A 20,703-nucleotide genomic window follows, 5' to 3' on the forward strand; every position below is an offset into this window, starting at 1 on the left:
CATTTTCACTTCTTCTGCCTACAAAGTTAGGGTTGTACTCCTCGATAGCAGTCATAAAAATGACAAAGTCAGTATGTGATGCTTATTCTGGGACTAAACCAGTATCTAATTCTAGAGGAGCCATTCCCTGTTCTATGACAAGTAGGAAGGCCTACCATTCCGAATTCCCTTGAAGAAAGCACTTGCTAGTAGGACACCTGGGTAGCTCAGTCGGTTAAGCATCTGCCTTCGGCTCAGGTCATGATCCCAGGGTCCGGTGATGGAGTCCCATGTAGGACTCCCTGCTCAGTGGGGAGTCTGCTTCTCCCTCTCCCACTGCCCCTCCCACCCTGCTCATGCGCTCTCTCACTTTTTTTCTCAAATAAATAAATAAAATCTTAAAAAAAAAAAAGAAAGAAAGCACTTGCTGTTTATGTGCATTGAGTACTCTAAGCTGACAGTGTTCTGTAAGGTTTGCTTCATATAGTGAAGGTCTCACTCACCCAGGCAGCCCCTTGTAATGACTGAGATTGATTGGGATACTAGCTTTGGTCATTTCTGCCCAATGCAGAACTCCAGTGGGCAATTTTTGCTTTAGATCTCCCTTGTTCAGTTGGCTCAAATTTTATGAGATCTGCATTTCAGTCTGAAGGCTTTCCCTGCTCAGTTCTGCTGCCTCCCTCTGTTATATTTAGACATTAGCCTTTAACAAACCTCTTCCACTCAACTTTGTCTCAGAATCCGCTTCCAAGAAGACTGAAATGATGCATTTTCTAAATTCCTTTTTTCTTCCATTTTAGGGAGATGCATCTCATCAGATGAAGTTGCACATAGTATATAATCATGCTAGTATGTACAATCATGACTACACAACAAAAGAAAATGGAGAGCAAAAGGCATACATTGCAAAGTTATGGACCAACAACATAAGTGGCTTAACGATCTATTCACCTTTCCTTCCCTTTGGCTCATTAGAATGGCAGTGCTTTGGTGACATGGTGAGAGTTGTATTGTGATGGATGGGACTGTCAGAAACTCACTTGAGTATTTAGATATTGCATTAGTGCATTACATTTACAAGTAAGACACTGTTGGCTGTTAACTCCTTTGGCATTCTATGTATATCTGAGGAGGCAAGAATTTGCCTCAGGATTTCTGAATCTATAGATACTGTTATGAAAATATGTGCTGCTTTGGGGCGCCTGGGTGGCTCAGATGGTTAAGCGTCTGCCTTCGGCTCAGGTCATGATCCCAGGGTCCTGGGATCGAGTCCCGCATCGGGCTTCCTGCTCCTTGGGAGCCTGCTTCTCCCTCTGCCTCTCTCTCTCTGTCTTTCATGAATGAATAAATAAAATCTTTAAAAAAAAAAAATTAAAAAAAAAAAAGAAAATATGTGCTGCTTTGTTTGATAACGACTTAGTCTTCGATTTTTTTGGAAATGGACCTTCTGCCATTATATATGGTCCTGTTAGGAAGGCAATTCACTACCCACTAGACAAGCTAAAGAAACCAGATCCTCTCTTTCCTGGGCAAGCATGTGACTAAAGGAATTCTCTTCTGGAACTTTAAAACAAACAAGTGAAACCTTGACAGAAGGAATGATTGCAGATTTTTTAATCCCAGTGGTGGAGGCCTGGACAGGCTAAAATAGGAGAACTGTGGTTCCTATTCCCTGGGTTTTGTCCCTCCACAGCTTCCTTAATTTCCACTTGTTTCTAAGACTACTCAAGAAGATAGAATTGTTTTCTCTTGCTTATAACCAGGAAGCTTAATGACATTGATGCCATGATTCTGAATATGGCATTTTTAAAAAGCAGACAAACAAACTCCTAGTGGGGTATGTATTTGTCACAGTCCTCGAATATTGAGCATTAACAATTATTTGTGTGAAGAAAGAGAGGCGTGATACAAAGGGAGCTGTATCTAGTGACTTTCAATCAATTCATGCTGTTTTCTTCTACATCCTCATCTCTTTTAGAATGTTCTCATTCTCATACACTTGAAACTTTTCAGTTTATGTGGGAGAAGGGTCACCCAGGATGAGAACAGGTGTGAACACATCCTACATCTCTTGATGAGCTGAGCTTCTTGAGAAACTGCTTGACAAAAAAGACTTTAAAAAAATCTATTCATGCCTAAGAACACTTTGTTATATCCTTCACTTAAGTTGGCAACAACTTAATATTTAGCTGCTTAAAACTGAAAATTTAGTGGCCAGATTTTATTGACTTGAGAATACAAGTAAGTAAGCACCATAACCATCTTTTCCTCATGATAATCAGAAAGGTAGTTAAGTGTGGTAGAATCATTTTGAAAGAATGAAAGTATGAATTGTTCTGTAAAATATTCCCAGCTTCCCAGGAAGCTATTTGCTTTAGAGTTTTATGTATTCTTTTCAGGATTATTATTTTAAAAATTGAGAAAATAAAAATTATTTATGATGATGTACTAGTGTACTTTTCTACATCAGGGCCCTTTGTTTTGCAAGAAACATAAGACTCAACTCAGCTGACCTAAAGAAGAAGAAAGACTTCGTTGGCTTATGTACCTGAGATGTCACACATGGGTCAGGCTTTAGGCACAGTTTGATTCTTGGGATTATGATATTATTGCTGGAGTTCTGACTCTGCTTCTTCCAATTTTTCTTCGTTTTTCCCTCCTTCTAATGGTGTTTTCTTCTGGACAGCTTCCCTCCTTATAGAAGAAGAATGGCTATCACAGTCCCTGACCTGACAACCATACCCTACATGCCTTCTAGATGAGAAAAAGGTCACATACCTTTGTGTCACAATTCCAAGAAGACCTGAGATTCAGTCTGACTAAACTGGATTAGCTCACATGTCCACTGCAAACCAATCACCGTAGCCAGAGTCATAGAATGTTCTGATTGACCTATCTGGGTCACGCGCTCCATCCCAGAGCAATGGTGGGCTCAGCTTCTCCAAAACCACATGAATAAGCTATTGTAAAGGGGAAGGGAGGAAAAAGACATAGTATAGGCAATCAACAAGTGTCCAGGCATCCTCCCTTATATTGCCATTATAAATTAGGGACAGGAACTACATGTAGGTACGTGGTGCAAGGCTCATCCACACCACTTATCACTGTGTACCAAGGCTCTGAGATGTGAAGTGACACAAAGGTGCTTCATAATAGGGTGGTCTCCGCAATGTGGCATGGACTTGAATGTCTTCGAATGTTGACCTTGTGAGTATCTTAGAGATATCGGACTAAGAAACATTGATCCACAGTGAAAGAACTCATGAGATTCCAAACTCGAAAAGCCAACTAATCCAATAAGATGAAAAAAATCATTTTTTCAAAGTGACCAGGTACTTGTCTAAAATAAGCTATAGGAAAAGCTAAATTATTATCAGAAGGATGTCTGATGGAGACAGAAGAGGCATGGTTAGTTTTATAATTCAGGTATTTAGTGGCATGTAGTTATGTCTGCACCTACTGTTCAGATGCCTACATCTCCTGGACCAAGTCGGGGCAGGCAAATCCTTGACCATGTACTAGGGCTTAGACAGACACTAACCAGGTTTGTCTCATGGTCTTCCCTTTTTCTATGCTTATTGTCTATCAATACCTTTTCTGAATGAGTCGTTATTTCTTTAGATAAACATGAATCTTTAATTAAGTCTTTTTTTAATCCAGGAACCACTCTGTTTCTTTAAAATATATTCATGTATCTTGGATCATTATGTATCAGTTTTAAAGTTTAATTCTATAAGGCATATCCTTTTAGTAAAAACCTGGTTTTTGCTCCTATATACCAACTAAATGACTCTTCACTAGTCTTTGATAGAATTTATTAATTTAATAGATATAGATGGAGAGAATACTTGAGTATCTACTATGCACTGGTTATCACACATGCCTTATGTTATACTATTTATACATTGTATACCCATGGGATCCAGGTGTCACAAGTCTAATTTTATAGAAAAAGACACTAAATTTCAAAGAGATCTCGCAACGTTCCCAAGGTCAAACAACTAGTAAATAATGAGGTGGAATTCAACTTCATATTTGCCTGATTCTAATATCTGTGGTCTTTCCACATGTAACTAGTATGGGAGAATATTAAATGAGTCTTATGTTTCCCCAGTTCATTTTTAACTTTATTGTTAGAACTGTTAAAAAACAAAATTCTTATACCTAGAAACAATGAAAATTCTTAATTATTTCAAGTTTTATTGCAAATTATTTGTTTATAAATTATTTATAAGTTGTTAATTTATTTTATTTATTCCATGCCTCAAGTGGGCAAATCCCTATAAAGAAGAAGATATAGTAATGTATATTGATGACCAGGACACCATCTTTATTTGCAATGAAGCAAATTATGCACCAGCATTAATAAACATGTTAGATGTTAGATGATAGTTACAGAGAAGATGTTAGAAAGTTATATACTTTTGTTGAAAGGATACTATGAAATCAACAAGGAAGTTGGGCAATCAAGAGAGGCTTCAAAGAAGAGGTATCATATGAGCCAAACTTGGAAGATATATGAGAGAAATTTTTGTAAACAGAGATTAGGGAAATGCCTTCTACTAGGGGAAAAAAAAAAACAGTATGAGCAAAGCAAAAACGTAGAAAGAGTATATTGAAGGAATAGAAAACAGTACCATTGAGCTGAGGTGAAGATTTCCACTGTCAGACTGAGAGGTTTACAAAATTCAGTAAGCAATAGGGATCCATTGAAGGTTTCTGAGGAGAGAAACGATATGTTCAAGTTTACAAGTTTAAGAAGATTAATGTCGGTGTCTAGAATAGATTCGACTTGAGTAAAGAGAAAATATAGGGACTCACCTGCTAAGTATACTGAAATATATCAAGTAAAAAATAATCAAGTGCCGAACCAGGACACAATGAAAACAGAAAATAAATGGAGATTTGGTTCAAGAAAGCCAGCGGCTCAATCTTAATGACTTGCCAAGTATAAAAAAGGAGGGACCACAAAATTGGAAGAGCCACAGTAAATCTCAGAATGTTTACCTAGGGTCTTGCCCTGCTCAAGTAATCTCCACAGCTACAGGGGAGCAGATTATCTCAGTGTGTCATTCACTTGCTTAAAACCTAGAAATCACCTGGAATCCCCTCCCCCACCTAGTGAACACAGAGGCAAGAACCCTCTGAGAGGTCCCTCCTTTGGAAAGCCATTGCTTATTTCATCAGAAGCAGACATAATGGCTACCTTGTTTATAGTTTCAGTCCTTTCTTATAGACATCTACCTTGTTCTTTTTTTTTTTTTTAAAGATTTTATTTATCTCTTTGACAGAGAGAGAGAGATAGCAAGAGCAGGAACACAAGCAGGGGGAGTGGGAGAGGGAGAAGCAGGCTTCTCACCGAGCAGGGAACCCGACGCGGGGCTCGATCTCAGGACCCTGGGATCACGACCCGAGCCGAAGGCAGACGCCCAACGACTGAGCCACCCAGGTGCCCCAACATCTACCTCGTTCTTAATTTTGTCCATGTGTCAGTCTCCCTCTATTAAGGAAACTCCTTGTGCCTAGCACTGCCTCAATTTAGATTCATTATATGAGAGTCTCCTAGTATTGTGCTTGGGTTGGGGGAAACAGAGTGGTGTCACTGCCATCAGAAACACAAAAGGTAGGGGTGCCTGGGTGGCTCAGTCTATTCAGCGTCTGACTCTTGGTTTCGGCTCAGGTCATGATCTCACGGTCATGGGATCGAGCCCCACATTGGGCTCTGCGCTCAGTGTGGAATCTGCTTCAGATTCTTTCTCCCTCTCCCTCTGCCCCTCCGCACTCGTACCTGCTCGCTCTCTGTCACTCCCAAATAAATTTTTAAAAAAGAAAGAAACACAAAGGTAACATGACAAAGAAGCAGAGAATTAACTATTTTAACTGCAATTAGTCTTGTGCCTTGCTATGAATTTGTTTAACATGTAGAAGAGTAGATTTTGATGGGCATATTAACTAATTCCATTTGGACATGATCATCTTTAAGCACCAGCCAGAAATCCAGGTAGAGGTGCCCAGCAGGCAGCTGTAAATGAGAAATGAGTTCAGCTGTGGAAGGTAACCCAATGAAAGACTATGTGAGGCTCGAGGAAGCAGTGTGATTGTTAGCATCCTTTAGCATTGTTACTTCAGAGAGTAGAACAAAGGTTCTTGCTGTACCTTTCATGAGAGTGTGGCCAATTACAAAAATGGGGGTGTGGGGGAAGGAGGGCTAGCATCCAGTTCTCTGCTCTGTACCCTCCTCCCCAAATCTTACTTTAGAACATGCAGGCTTGCACACACAGGTTCTATACAAGCTTCCTGGAAGTGCCAAGGAGCAGTGTGGTCTTTGCCCAGCTTTTGTCTGGGAGTGAGGAAGTTAATCTTTTCTTTCACGTTAATGTTTCTGAGTTTCAATTTGTTCATCTGTGCAATGAGGTTAAGAATACATAGCCTACCTATCTTAAACAATTATCATGAACATTAATATATGCAAAAAAAGCTTTGTAACCTGTGTGGCACTGTAAAAATGAGAAGTGATTCTTTTTCTATCTATGCCAAGATCTTCTTCTTGTGTCGATTCTATTAAATTTTCAGATGCCCTGGGCACTGCCAAATATCACTGAATTTGGCTCTCTTTTTCATGATCAATATACCCATATTTCCAAATCACCTTGATACCTATTTACAAAATAATTGAATTCATTATTACAAATCAAATTTAATATGTTTTTCTTACAACCTTTCTATTCAGAGTGTATGCATTTTTCTTTTGCCTAAGCCCTGAGAAATCCATCCATAATTCATGGCTGCCCAGTTTATGCAGGCAATAAGAAAGATCAGGAGTGGGGTAGACTTTCCTTCCTGGAAAAACAGCCAGATCTAAACCACCCTCCCCAGTGGTGTGCTAGGCACCTGTGGAAGGTCTATGTGGACCTGAAGTTCAGGGATTCTAAAATTCCTACATGGGCTAGAAAGGAAGTAAACTGGGGCCATTGGCTATTGTCCCCTCCCTCACTCATCAAAAGCTGCTGGGTGTACCTTAGGACCACCAGGCAAAGGCATGCCAGGAAAGAAGGAAGGAAGGAAGGAAGGATGGATGGAAGGCAAGAAGGGAGGAAGGAAGGAAAGCCTGGTGGGGAGTTCCATGGAAGCAGAGGGATATGTCATCTCAGCCTCATCAGATCCCCCTGACATCATATATAGACCACAGTGGGCCAACCATGCCTTCTAGTAATAGTATATGGACTCTGTGATTTTGAGTTTGAGTTCATTTTTAAATTAGGAAAGAGAGGATTCATTTGGCATTGTTTTTCCTATTACTCTATATATTAGCTTTATTTATGTAAAGTATATAATGTATCCACAAAGTATACATTTCCTGCTATTCTATTGCAATTATTCTCTTGAGAAGACAAGAAGCATGAGAGGTTTTCAGATACCCTCATGGGAACTGAAGAGGAAGTTACGTTCATAAATTGCCTCTTCCATGCCAGGAAGAGTGCTGGGGTTGTGCAGGGAGGGTATATAACTTAAGGTTCACAACAGTCTTTTGAAGTAGCAAGGTAACATTGGTCCCCACTTTACAGAAGCTCAGAGCAACTAAGTCACTTGTGCAAGGATGTATAGTTGGTAAGTAGAAGGATGGGAATTTGTAGCCATATCTACAAATGAACATGTTTGGTAGATGAGAACAAAACAGGTACTTTACAAAAGTACACACTCTTTGTGTAAGACTATTGAATCACAGACCTGTACCTCTGAAACAAATAGTACATTATATGTTAAAAAAAAGAAGAAGAAGAAGGAGATAGTAGGAAGGGAAAAATGAAGGGGGGGAAATCGGAGGGGGAGACGAACCATGAGAGACTGTGGACTCTGAGAAACAAACTGAGAGTTCTAGAGGGGAGGGGAGTGGGGGGATGGGTTAGCCTGGTGATGGGTATTAAAGAGGGCACGTATTGAATGGAGCACTGGGTGTTATACGCAAACAGTGAATCATGGAACACTACATCAGAAACTAATGATGTAATGTATGGTGATTAACATAACATAATAAAATAAAAATTATAAATAAATAAATAAATAAATAAATAAATAAAATCTTTTAAAAAACAGTACACACTCTTGTGGATCCAGTTAAATTACCGAAAGGTTTTTTTTTTTTTAAGATTTTATTTATATATTTGGCAGAGAGAGACACAGCAAGAGAGGGAACACAAGCAGGGGGAGTGGGGGAGGGCGAAGCAGACTTCCCGCGGGGAAGCAGGGAGCCCAATGCGGGGCTTGACTCCAGGACCCTGGGAACTGAAGGCAGACGCTTAATGACGGAACCACCCAGGTGCCCCTACAAAATGTTTTAAAAACTAGAAATATTCTAACTTTACAGCTGAGTTGGATATGGCTTATATATCTGTAACCCAATTTTAGGGTAGTTCACAGTAAAATAGCCTTTAAATAGGGTGCACAGCTGGACAAATCCTGGAGCTTTTGTATTTTTGCTTGGCGGTTTGTTGGTTTGTTTGTTTTTGCATTTTTCAAATATCCAGTAAGTAGGATTCTGCAGAAAACAGAATGGACATTACCTGCTGCAGGACCACTGAGATATGCTCTTGAGACCTGTAAGAAAGGGAGGGAAGCAGGATTAACAGAGAGACACTGAGAGGGATACACTTCCGGTGGAGGCCTCACACCATTCCAAGGTGAGCTCTGAAGCTGGGATAAACCATCCCAGTAGTCCATCCAGGCAAGAAGGCTTCTCCTTTGTACTCCCGCATGGAGCACTGGATATGGAAAGGGGGCATAACCCTGGGCTACACTAGTTCTTTCCAGAGAAAGTAATTCCTGGGAAAGGCCTGAACTGAGAGTCATCTAGCCAGGGGAGACAACAAGAGTGCACTAGTCATTAGGGGCTGAACTGCCACATGCACTACAGTCCCTTGTAAGATTTATTTATTTATTTTAGAGAGAGAGAGAGAGAGAGAGAGCACATGGGACTGGGAGGAGGCGCAGAGGGAAAAGAGGAAGAGAGAATCCTCAAGCAGACTACCTGCTGAGATCCAGAGCCCGACTCGGGGCTTGATGCGGGGCTCAATCCCAGGACCCTGAGATCATGACCTGAGCTGAAATCAAGAGCCAGATGCTCAACCAACTGAGCCACCCAGGTGCCCCTCCCCTCCTGTGTCTTTAAGGCCCATTGATTCTTATAAGTTTACCTTATATAAGGCCAGCTCCTCCAGGATTCTGGATGTTCTCATTTCCTGGGATAAATTATAAAAGAAAGGTTAGTGATGTAACCTAGAGCCCCCATGGCTGTGCTGGTCTTGAAGCCACAGAGATACTAATCACTTCCCATTACAAATCACTCACACTTCTCTAGGGCTTACCCATTACAGTGCCCAGAGATGACCAAGCTTGAGGCAGGCAAGATGCACCTCTCTTTCTGTGTGGTGGATTTCTTTTTCTGAATTGTTTCTACACTGAAGATATAGTCCTTATCTGCATTTTATGTTAGAGGGTCTCCTAGTGGACTGCCCACATTGGGTATTTTTCCCACTCTTGGTATATAGAATAATAGTGTCACAACCAATGGACTAAATGATTTGGTAAATATTCCCCACATTAGTGGGTGGCCCCATAGATGCCAGGTGTAATCACTGGATTTTTTTGTTAAAGATTTTATTTATTTATTTGACGGAGAGAGAGAGAGAGAGAACAAGCAGGGGGAGCGGCAGACAGAGGGAGAGGGAGAAGCAGACTCCCCGCTGAGCAGAGAACCCAAGGTGGGGCTCGATCCCAGGACCCTGACATTATGACCTGAGCCGAAGGCAGATGCTTAACCAACTGAGCCACCCAGGCGCCCCAATCCCTGGAATTTTTTGAATGTTATCTTTTATGGTAAGGTCCCTGCCAGTGTGGGCCACTCGAGTGTGCAGGCACCTGGCAGTTACCGGTCTCACCATGGAGCAGAAGGTGCTTGCACTCCAGGCCCAAAAGAAAAGGCCAAGAAGGACAAAGCCCAAAAGAAATCTGAAACTCAACACCGAGGCTCTGCTCCCCACTCTGAAAGTGATCTACCAGAGAAGGAAGAGGAGATTCTGGGGTCTGATGATGATGAGCAGGAAGATCCCAATGATTATTATAAAGGAGGTTATCATCTTATGAAAATCGGAGATCTATTCAATAGGAGATATCATGTGATCTGAAAGTTGGGCTGGGGACACTTTTCAACAGTGTGGTTATCATGGGATATTCAAGGGAAGAAACTTGTGGCAATGAAAGTAGTTAAAAGTGCTGAACATTATACTGAAACAGTACTAGATGAAATCCAGTTGCTGAAATCAGTTCATAATTCAGACCCTAATGATCCAAATAGAGAAATGGTCATTCAACTACTAGATGACTTTAAAATATCAGGAGTTAACAGAACACATATCTGCATGATGTTTGAAGTTTTGGGGCATCATCTGTTCAAGTGGATCATCAAGTCCAATTATCAAGGGCTTCCAATGTCTTGTGTCAAAAAAATTATCCAGCAAGTGTTACAGGGTCTGGATTATTTACACACCAAGTGCCATATCATCCACACTGACATTAAACCAGAAAACATCTTGTTGTCAGTGAACGAGCAGTATATCCGAAGACTGGCTGCAGAAGCAACAAAATGGCAGCGATCTGGAGCTCCTCCACCTTCTGGATCTGCACTCAATACTGCACCCCAGCCTAAACTAGCTGAAAAAATGTCAAAGAAGAAGAAGAAGAAATTGAAGAAGAAGCAGAAGCACCAGGCAGAATTACTAGAGAAACGAATGCAGGAAATTGAGGAAATGGAGAAAGAGTCAGGCCCTGGGCAAAAAAGACCAAACAAGCAAGAAGAATCAGAGAGTCCTGTTGAAAGACCCTTGAAAGAGAACCCACCTAATAAAATGACCCAAGAAAAACTTGAAGAATCAAGTACCATTGACCAGGATCAAACACTTATGGAACATGGTGTAGAGGGTAGTGCAGCAGAAATTAATTGCAATGGAGTAATTGAAATCATTAATTATACTGAAAACAGTAATAAAGAAACATTGAGGCTTAAAGAGGATCTACATAATGCTAATGACTGTGATGTCCAAAATTTGAAGCAGGAACCTAGTTTCCTAAGCTCCCAAAATGGAGACAGCAGCACATCTCAAGAAACAGACTCTTGTACACCTATAACTTCTGAGGTGTCAGATACCATGACGTGCCAGGCTTCACCAAATGTAGACCAGTCATTCAGTGAACAGGACATCAGCAAACTTCAAGAAGGCATTCGGGCAGAGATACCCGGTGAAGATAAGCAAGAGCAACAACAAAATGGACCATTGGACAACAAAGGAAAATCCACTGCTGGAAATTTTCTTGTTAATCCCCTTGAGCCAAAAAATGCAGAAAAGCTCCAAGTGAAGATTGCTGATCTTGGAAATGCCTGTTGGGTGCACAAACATTTCACTGAAGATATTCAAACAAGGCAGTATCGCTCCTTGGAAGTTCTGATAGGATCTGGCTAAAATACCCCTGCTGACATTTGGAGCACAGCATGCATGGCCTTTGAACTGGCCACAGGCGACTATTAGTTTGAACCTCATTCAGGGGAAGAGTACACTCGAGATGAAGATCACATTGCATTGATCATAGAACTTCTGTGGAAGGTGCCTCACAAGCTCATTGTGGCAGGAAAATATTCCAAGGAATTTTTCACCAAAAAAGGTGACCTGAAACACATCATGAGACCGAAAACTTGGGGCCTTTTAGTGTTCTAGTGGAGAAGTATGAGTGGTCCCAGGAAGAGGCAGCTGGCTTGACGGATTTCTTACTGCTCATGTTGGAGCTGATACCTGAGAAGAGAGCCACTGCTGCCGATTGTCTCCGGCATCCTTGGCTCAACTCCTGAGCCCCAGCCCAGCGCCGCAGCAGAGATCACATGCTGACCCTTGCCCCTCCCTGCCAAGCATTTCCCTCTTCCCTTTTCAGGGTGAAGCTCTTCCTTCAAGTGTTTCCTAGGTTTTTTGTTACTGTGTTTTGTTTTGTTTTGTTTTGTTTTTTTTAATCCAACATGTTCATTTGGGTTTGCTTACTTGACCCTGTGGAGATTCCCCCACAGCCATTGGGCATCCTAGGTGAATTTGGCCTTGATTGGGCTCTGCCAAAGAGTAATAGGCTAAAATGTGAAACAGCCTCTCACCCTGTACCCTTGTCTTTCCATTAAAACTCCTTTAAATTATAAGCTTCCTTTTTAAAAAGAACTATGAAGATGATGAGCTCGTCCTTTTATTCACTGACTCTAAGATTCAAATTTTCTAGTGCATCTCCTATTGCCAGCATAAGGATGAGAAGGGGAAAGGGTGTTACTTCTGTGTACAGCAGAGACATTAAACTTGCTGTATCCAGGCTGCATCATCTTCCTGGATTGTTTCTGTTGTTCTCTATGTTCACATTTTATCCCATGACTTTGAAGTGACTATCTTTTTAAATGAGCTGTATCAACACCAAATTTGGATACGATTTTATCACTGCTCAAAGCACTATCGAATTCCTTTCATCCTCCCATAACTCTAAGATCCTTGAATCTTTGGTCTGATTTTTGGTGGAAACAGACACGGAACCATTGACTAGTGATTTCTTCAGAACTAGATGTTCTGCAAAAACAGTCCTTTCCTGTATGTCTTCTGTCACCCTAACTGCAGAGTTATTTTGATTGGCTGTTTGGGGTTTTGTTGTTTTAATCCCTGGCTGACATTTTACTCATTGCACTTGAGTTTACTGCCCCATAACTACAGAATTCAGGATGACTCCAGAAAGGAGATCTGGGTTTCAGAGATTTCCCCTCTAAGAAGAAAATGTCCTAGAATTCCCAGTTCTTTTCCAGTCAGTCCCCTACTTCTATTTACAGCTTTTTCTTTACCTTGTCCAAAATTTAACCTTGAAGCAGTTTTCCTCTGTGGCTTTGCCATTCTCATTTTCTCAGAGGCTTCATGTCTTAAATGAAATCCCAGCATAAAAGAGCCAAGGGGAAGGGTGGGGGGATGGCACTTTCGGGGTGGGATGGTTTTTTGTGGGGTTTTTTTTGGTTGTTTTAACATTAACCATTCTCTGCTGCTGTTTCTTTGTATAATGTAAATTTTTAACTGCAATTTTGAGATAATTGAGATGTACTTGAGGCTTTTTTTTTTTTTTAATGAGAAAAGGCTTTGTCAATCTTATTTTAGAATGGGCCTCTCCTAGACTTGCCCTAGACATTACATATTCCTCCAGTCGTATTGAAAAGCAAAAGAGGGGCAGGTTTGGGGTCATAGCCACTTGTTCAGCACGGACCAAGTGGGCCTTGGGGATTACAGCATTCTGCAGAGACGGCTCCAGGACTGATTTACAGAAAGCCAAGGAAGTGCAACTTGAGGTTCTACTAGCCAAGCTACTGATAAGACTTTCAGGTAGCCGACTCTCTATATGGGAGATTGGAGTCCAAATTCTGCCATTTTTCCACCAACAACAGCAAAAGAAAAAGTGGTGCAATTATGCAATCCATTTAACTCATAAACATAGAACCCTGTTGGCCAGCCATTCATTGGATCCTTGATTGGGTAGTCCTGAAATCAGACATGTTCCTGTAGAAAGAATTTTAAGTGAGGCTGTCTATGCACCTATCAAGAATAAAGGAAATAGATTGTATCCAACAACGGCAGGGAAAATCCTTTGGCAATTCTAATCCATTTTGGCTTTTCAGCTATATATATATATATCTAAAGCAATAGCAGACTAGAACTGAATTCTTGTCTACACTGTAAAATAACAATTGCACAACTACAGGAATTCTGGTGATGATATTAAAATGAGATAACCAAAACACAAATAGAAGGCCCCATTTTAACAACTGATATGAGAAGAAATTTTAATAAGAGAATCTATAACTTCTTTCTGGAAATGTTTTCCCACCAAATAAGGGCTTTTCCCCCTATCATTTAAGGAGCCAGATGAATTAGAAGCCATAGAAAGAGGCAGCTATAGAATTTGATCTTCCAAGTACCCCGTGTACCTTTATTGAACTTAATCATAACAGTGTCAAATTGCCACGATCTCACTAAAGGATTTCTATCGTTGTCAGTTACAACCCCAAATGCATTTTTATTCTTTCTACTGGGTTCACTGTCTGTTTTCTTTATAAATGCAGTACAATCAATAAATTATTTAATTAAAAAAAAAGTCTTTGCCAGTGTGATTAAGTTAAGGGTCTGGAGATGGAGCATTATCCTGGATTAACCAGGCCTTAAATGCCACCACACGTGTCTTTAAGAGAGATGGACAGAGGGAGATTAGACACACACAGAGGAGAAGGCAATGTGAAGACAGAGCAGAAAGAAATTCGAAGACATTGGTCCTACAGGCTGTAGTGAAGCAGCCACAAGCCATGGAACAACAACAGCCACCAGAAACCACAATTGGCAAAGAATGGATTGTGATCCAGGCCTCTGGAGCGAGTGCAGACTTGCCAACACCTTGATTTCAGACGTCTGGCTCCTAAAACTGTGAAAGAATAAGCTCCAATTGTTTCAAGCCACCTGATCAGTGGTGATTTGTTATACCAGCCATAGGAAACTAACGTACCCACAGTACTACTCTCAAGACCCTGCTCTCCATTGACTCCATTCCTTTCATGTTTTTATATGAAACTTCTAGAAATGTGAGGAGCTAGGCTGGAGGCCATGTCATCATGACAGGATTCTCACACCAACTCTGGAATCAGACAGCCTGGGTTTAAATATTGACTCTACCGATTTCTAGCTTTGTGACCTCAGACATATGGCTTAACCTTTTTAAACCTCAGTTTCTTTACCTGCAAAATGGGGAGGAATATCACATCACATAGGCAGACTGCGAGGATTAAATTAGATGGCCACATAAAGTATTAACAAAGCATCAGGTACAATGTAGTGCTCATTAAGCATTCGTTATTACGAGTCACATATATTTTAATCAAATGATATATACAAAAAATAGGTCATTTATTAAAATAGTTTGATTAAACAATGCTTACAATATATATCGATCAATGCAAATAAACATGTTAGGTATATATTTATGAAAGATTTACCATGTTACTATTTACTATTTACTACTCTTTGTGCCTCAGTTTATCAATCCGAAAAATAAGGATAATAATAGTACTGACTCTAAAGGGCTAATGTGAGGATTGAGTGGGGGCAATTCACATTGAACACTTCGCACACTTCAGGGCATATAAGAAATGCACATTTCCATTAGTACCTCTGTGTAGCATCTCACTTAATCCCCACCACAGCCCTCTAAAATTGGTATCATTGTTACCCTATTGTACAGACAAGAGTTGGAATAAATTGTTCAAGCTCACACAGCTAGTATTGTCTGAACCAGCACTCAAGCCCAAGTCTGTCTGAGATTAGAGTCTAAGAACTCCATCACTTACATCTACTAATAGAAAGTAACTTTTACCATTTTTTAGGCTTTATCATTTCAGTAAGGATTCTAAGTGTACTCTAGCATGTAGGAGGGCTCTAAGTAATCTCTCTACCATAGAGGAATGTCTTATTGTTGAGAATAATAAAGGAGCATGTTAGAAATTAACCTGTTAAAATTTTTCAGGCAGTAGGAAACATTAGCAGGTAATTACTGAGCTCTCCTATCTCCCAAATTTCAGCATCACTGAGAAACCTTTAAAATGTCCATGTTCCATATAACTGTAAAGAATTCTATACTTCCCACATGTGAATGGTAAATGTGACAAGATTCCTGGAAACATAAGCATAATAGGCCCACAAATACTTTGAAAGTGTCTTTCTGATATATCAAAGTGATTATGGGGCACTAAATAAAGCTGTTTTGTGTATGAAGACACCAACACTATTTCTTAAATTTTTAGTTTTATTCATTCATTTATTTATTCAACACTTATTGGGTGAGTGCCTAAGACATGCTGGACATTATCCTAGGCAATAAGGTTTTAGTGATGAAAAAGATTTAAAAGTCTCTCAAATAAAACCTACTTTCTGATGTTTGGAAATTCATCTAATCAACCATCCCACTAGAAAATATCAAATAGCGAATAAATGTTCTGCAGAGAAATAAAACAGAAAGGGACCACGTGGCAACAATCCATTCATTAGACCATTACTGATCATTTGTTAAGGAACCATTGTGAGGATATAAAATGAAAAAAATTACGTATTCTTCCCCCAAGGAGCTGGAAGGCTAGTTTTAACTCTACTGTGAGACAGTATGAACTGGGATATAGGAAAAGTACAAAAGTTAGGATGGATCCAAACAAGTGGACAAAAATTACTTCCAGAGAGGAGAACAAGGTAAGGAGCTTTAGAGTAGCTAAAAGGGTGAATTTTTAAGGATGTGTGAGGTTCCATGTATAGGAAGCAATAAGCATGTGAGCAGAACAGGAAGGCAATGAATAACAAGTAGTCTAGCAAGGCTGGAAGAGAAGGATTGTGTAGACAACTGGGGTAAAAGACAAGAGGACCATGGATTTAATCAGATCACAGGGCCTTTGACAGCCAAAGTAAGGATCAGACTATATTCAGGAAATCTCTCTACCTTAGAGGAATGTCTTATTGTTGAGAATAAGAAAGGAGCATGTTTTGATGCAGCGAATGACATGTTCAGATCTCTACCATGAGGAGTTTAAATGGCAGTGAGGAGCTTGGGAGGGACCAAACACTAAACACACACACACCATTTGGGAGGTTACTGCAATAGACCAGGTGTAAGGGATGGGTGCTTATCTGGGATGATGATGATGATGGGAATGGAAAGAAGAGAATGGCCAACAATTTATTTTCTGCTGTGGTATAGATAAGATTTTGCATGTCCATGTGTGCTGGTCAGGGAGGATAAGAAGGCAGGTGAAACTGGGTAATAGAAACCAGGATGAGAAGAATATGGATGAGAATGACCTAATGACAGAGATCTAAATGACAGAGGTAAAGGCAGTAACATGAGAATTTCCACTCTTTCTGTGCCTTGGTTTTCATTTCCTCATTTGATAGACTGCTGGTTTCACCTCTTTCTGAGTCTAAATATATCAAGATTCAAATCAAATGCGAGGCTTGATACATTCAATATTTATTAAATGTCTATCCTAGAGTAGGTACTAGATATGTTTCTTGATAGCAGAGTCATTTTTTCCTCTCTTATCAGTTTTTTTTTATGTTCAGTTAACCACTGTATAGTACATCATTAGTTTTTGATATAGTGTTCAGTGATTCATTAGTTATGTATAACACCCAGTGCTCATCACAACACATGCCCTCCTTAATACCCATCACCTGGCTACTCCCCCACCCCCCTCCCCTCTGAAACCCTCAGTTTGTTTCCCGGGGTCCATAGTCTCTCATGGTTCGTCTCCCTCTCTGATTTCTCCCCCTTCAGATTTCCCTCCCTTCCCCTATGGGCCTCCGTGCTATTGCTTATCTTCTCAGTTTCTGTAATGCTTCATCTGTGCCTTTGGTAGGACATTCATTACTTTTTACCTTGAATTCCACGTATTGAGGTACCTGCTAACCTCCTCTAATGGGTGAGTGTCTTGGGGGAAGAATCCATGTCTATCTCATTTGTATTGCAGTGCATTGCATGCAATAGACCGAAAATAAATATTTGTAATTTGAGCTTATGCAGTCACATAATATTTGAAATAGCCCAGTAAGAGTTTTGATAGTAACTACTCAATTCCACTCAATACCCACAGTTAGCTTCTGGTTGCCTAATAACCAATTACCAAGTAGCTTATTAATTTACTACAATATTAATACAGTTCATTTATTAAAATGACTCAAATTACCAAGATGAATATTTTACAACCCATTCATTTCAGGTGTTAGCAATAGCATCCACGTAATTATATCATAATTCAATAACTTATCAAAAATGTCTAGTAAATAGTTGATTCGGGCTGCATTAACGTTTTTTTTTTTCTATTAACCTAGTCATACAGGTTTTTGAAAAATAATTTTGAGTTTTTTAAAGATAATTTTGATTTATCATATAACACATAGATACTAGCTTAAGCCACAGCTAATAAACATGTCATATTTCTAGTGAATAAATGCTGGAACACAAAGAGGACATTTTAGTAACATTCCAGACCTAGTGATAGCTTTTAATAAATATTAAAAATAAGAACCACAATGCCTCATGGTACTGAAGGGCCAGAACCAGAGAAACCACGGAAAGACTTGAGATCCTCCAAAAAGACATGGAGATCCAGGTTGGCATTGACAAGTTTAGAAACCATGCTGATCAACCAGGAGAGGAGAGAAGACAGAGAAAATCGAATATTCCAACATCCAGGCAAGTAGCAGGGAAAAGATCATCTGTCAGAATTGAAGGGACAGCATAAAGCTGACAGAAGGGTCAACTTTAGAATTCACTAAGAATAGGGATCTCAGAAACAGGCTATTTCTGGAAAGAGTCATTATAGGCTTCCCATACAGAAATAAGCAAAAGCTAGGGGACACATCCAGAGTCTGCAGGTGCAGGTTAGAGGATGCATCTGGTAGGGGTAAGACCTAATAGGACAAAGATATGACCAACTCTTACCAGCATAGGAAGCAGAATAGTCCCAAAGGTGGATATGGCCTAATCCCTGGAACCTGTGAATATGCTCCCTTACTGGCAAAATAGACTTTGCTGATGTGATGAAGGTTAGGGACCCTGAAATAGGCAGATTATGTTGGTGGGCCCTAGTTAATGGCATGAGCCTTTAAAAACAGGGAACTGGGGCACCTGGGTGGCTCAGTTGGTTAAGTGTCTGCCTTTGGCTCAGGTCGTGATCCCAGAGTCCTGGGATTGAGCCCTGCGTTGGGCTCCAACAGTCAACAAGGGAATGTGGACCCTAGTCCTACAACTGTGTGGAACTGAATTCTGCCACCAACCTGAATGAGTTTGGAAGTGGATTTTTTTTCAGAGCCCCCAGTTAGGAGTACAACCCTGCTGATACCTTGATTTTCAGCCTTGTGAGTCTCTCAGCAGTTTGCAGCCCAGCCTTTCTGGTCTTTTGGACTACAGAACTGTACAATGATAAATTTGTATTGTTTTAAGGCACTCAAATTGTGGTCATATGTTATGGCAGGCATAGCAAACTGATATAGTTATCAAAAGACACCCTGTAATTGTCAAGAGGCATGAATGGCTTAGAAAGGATTTTGGCTATTGCCCTTTCTTTTACTTTTCTTCCCTTTCCTAATTAGGCAAAAAAAAAAAAAAAAAAAAGCTGGGGAATTCAGCATACCAATACCAGAGGTGGGACAAAAGTGACTTCATTATTTCATTGGACATAATCTGTAGAACTCTTATGTTTTGTGGTAGGATATTTCAATCTCTTAAACCCTGAAATTCAGTAAAGTAACATATAATGTGTGGTTTGAGCTAAATCTTTTGATGGCTGAGTTTTTTATATGTCTTACTGTCTCTTTATAAAAATGCTTCACCATATATTTATATTCAGTTATTCCAGGTAAATAATTATCCATTTAATTACATATTTTTTCCTTGCTGATTCTGTTCAATTATAACCAATTTTGTCTCAGATTATAGTAATTGGGACTTTAAAGGAAAGTTAGAAACACAAGTCAATATTTTTAATAAGTTAAATAACATCATATATATTGTAGAGATCTCACAAACTGTTTTGAAACAGTAGCAACTGAATACAAAATTATCAAATATGAAGTTAGAACTAGAATGATCTTAGCAAAAGAGAAAAGCTTATTTGTGACTATTTAGCCCCTTGATCTTGAAACATGGCATTACCATACGTGAATCATCATACTTGGTAAGAACAACTAGTTAAGATAGTGATGTGATGAGCCATAATTTCTCTGAATGCCCACATTAAAAGTGATAAAATGCTGCTACTTTCAAAATTGCATATGTAATTGCAGGGTTACTAAATGATACCTCAATTAGATCAGCTTTGTTTTAGAAAGAACTTTGAGATTATTTGAATGAGAGATCCCAGCACATAAAACTTCCACATTCCCCTTCCCTTCCTAAGGAAAAGGTCTCAATGTCATGTAGTTGATCTTCTTTCAGAGTTTACAGTCTCCTCTAGAGTATTTTAGGCGTAGAGTTGATACTCAGTTAATTTATCTTTTATTGTCACAACCATAGACTTTCTATTTTAATTTCTTTTACCTTTCCAATTGTAGCTTGTCAAAACTATTTTGACAATAAGAAAAACACATCATATGGACATTTTTTTCTTTTCCACCAGAAGTAATAAGGGGACTTGAAGTTGGGGGGATGCACTCTCAAAGAAATAATATGAAAACGTGTATCTTTACGTATTTGTTCTATAAATAAGTTTACTCATATAAGCTACCGAAGGGAAAGTTAAAGACTCCTCTGTATCATTGGAATATGACTTCAAATCTCCTCCCAGATGACATGCTTGAATTATAAATTAAGCTATATGGCTTAATAATTGCATGATCTTGAGAAGTTACTTAAACCTATCTTAGTCTTCATATGGGGATTATCAAACCACCTCAAGTTTGTTGTGAGGATTAAGTGAAATGAAATAATGTTGGTAAAGTGCTTAAGAAGAGTATCTGGAATGTAGTCAGCTCCCAAAAAATATTAGCAATTTTTATTAAAAATGGCAATTAACATGGAGGGAGAAAAAGAAAATAAAGATTAGGAATCCACATAAGAAAATGCTGATGTGTCGAGAAGAGGTTGGGG

The 20,703-nt window shown here is 39.7% G+C and overlaps 1 protein-coding gene and 1 pseudogene across 1 annotated transcript in view; both read left to right on the forward strand.

Annotated features, from left to right (window-relative positions):
• The window catches only part of NKAIN3 (sodium/potassium transporting ATPase interacting 3), a 293,698-nt gene that overhangs the window by 85,907 nt on the left and 187,088 nt on the right, over positions 1 to 20,703 (forward strand). The gene's annotated exons all lie outside the window — the stretch shown is intronic.
• On the forward strand, positions 9,916 to 11,875 carry LOC110578789 (annotated as a pseudogene).

Source organism: Neomonachus schauinslandi, chromosome 4 (genome assembly GCF_002201575.2).
Source record: "Neomonachus schauinslandi chromosome 4, ASM220157v2, whole genome shotgun sequence".
NCBI lineage: Eukaryota > Metazoa > Chordata > Mammalia > Carnivora > Phocidae > Neomonachus > Neomonachus schauinslandi.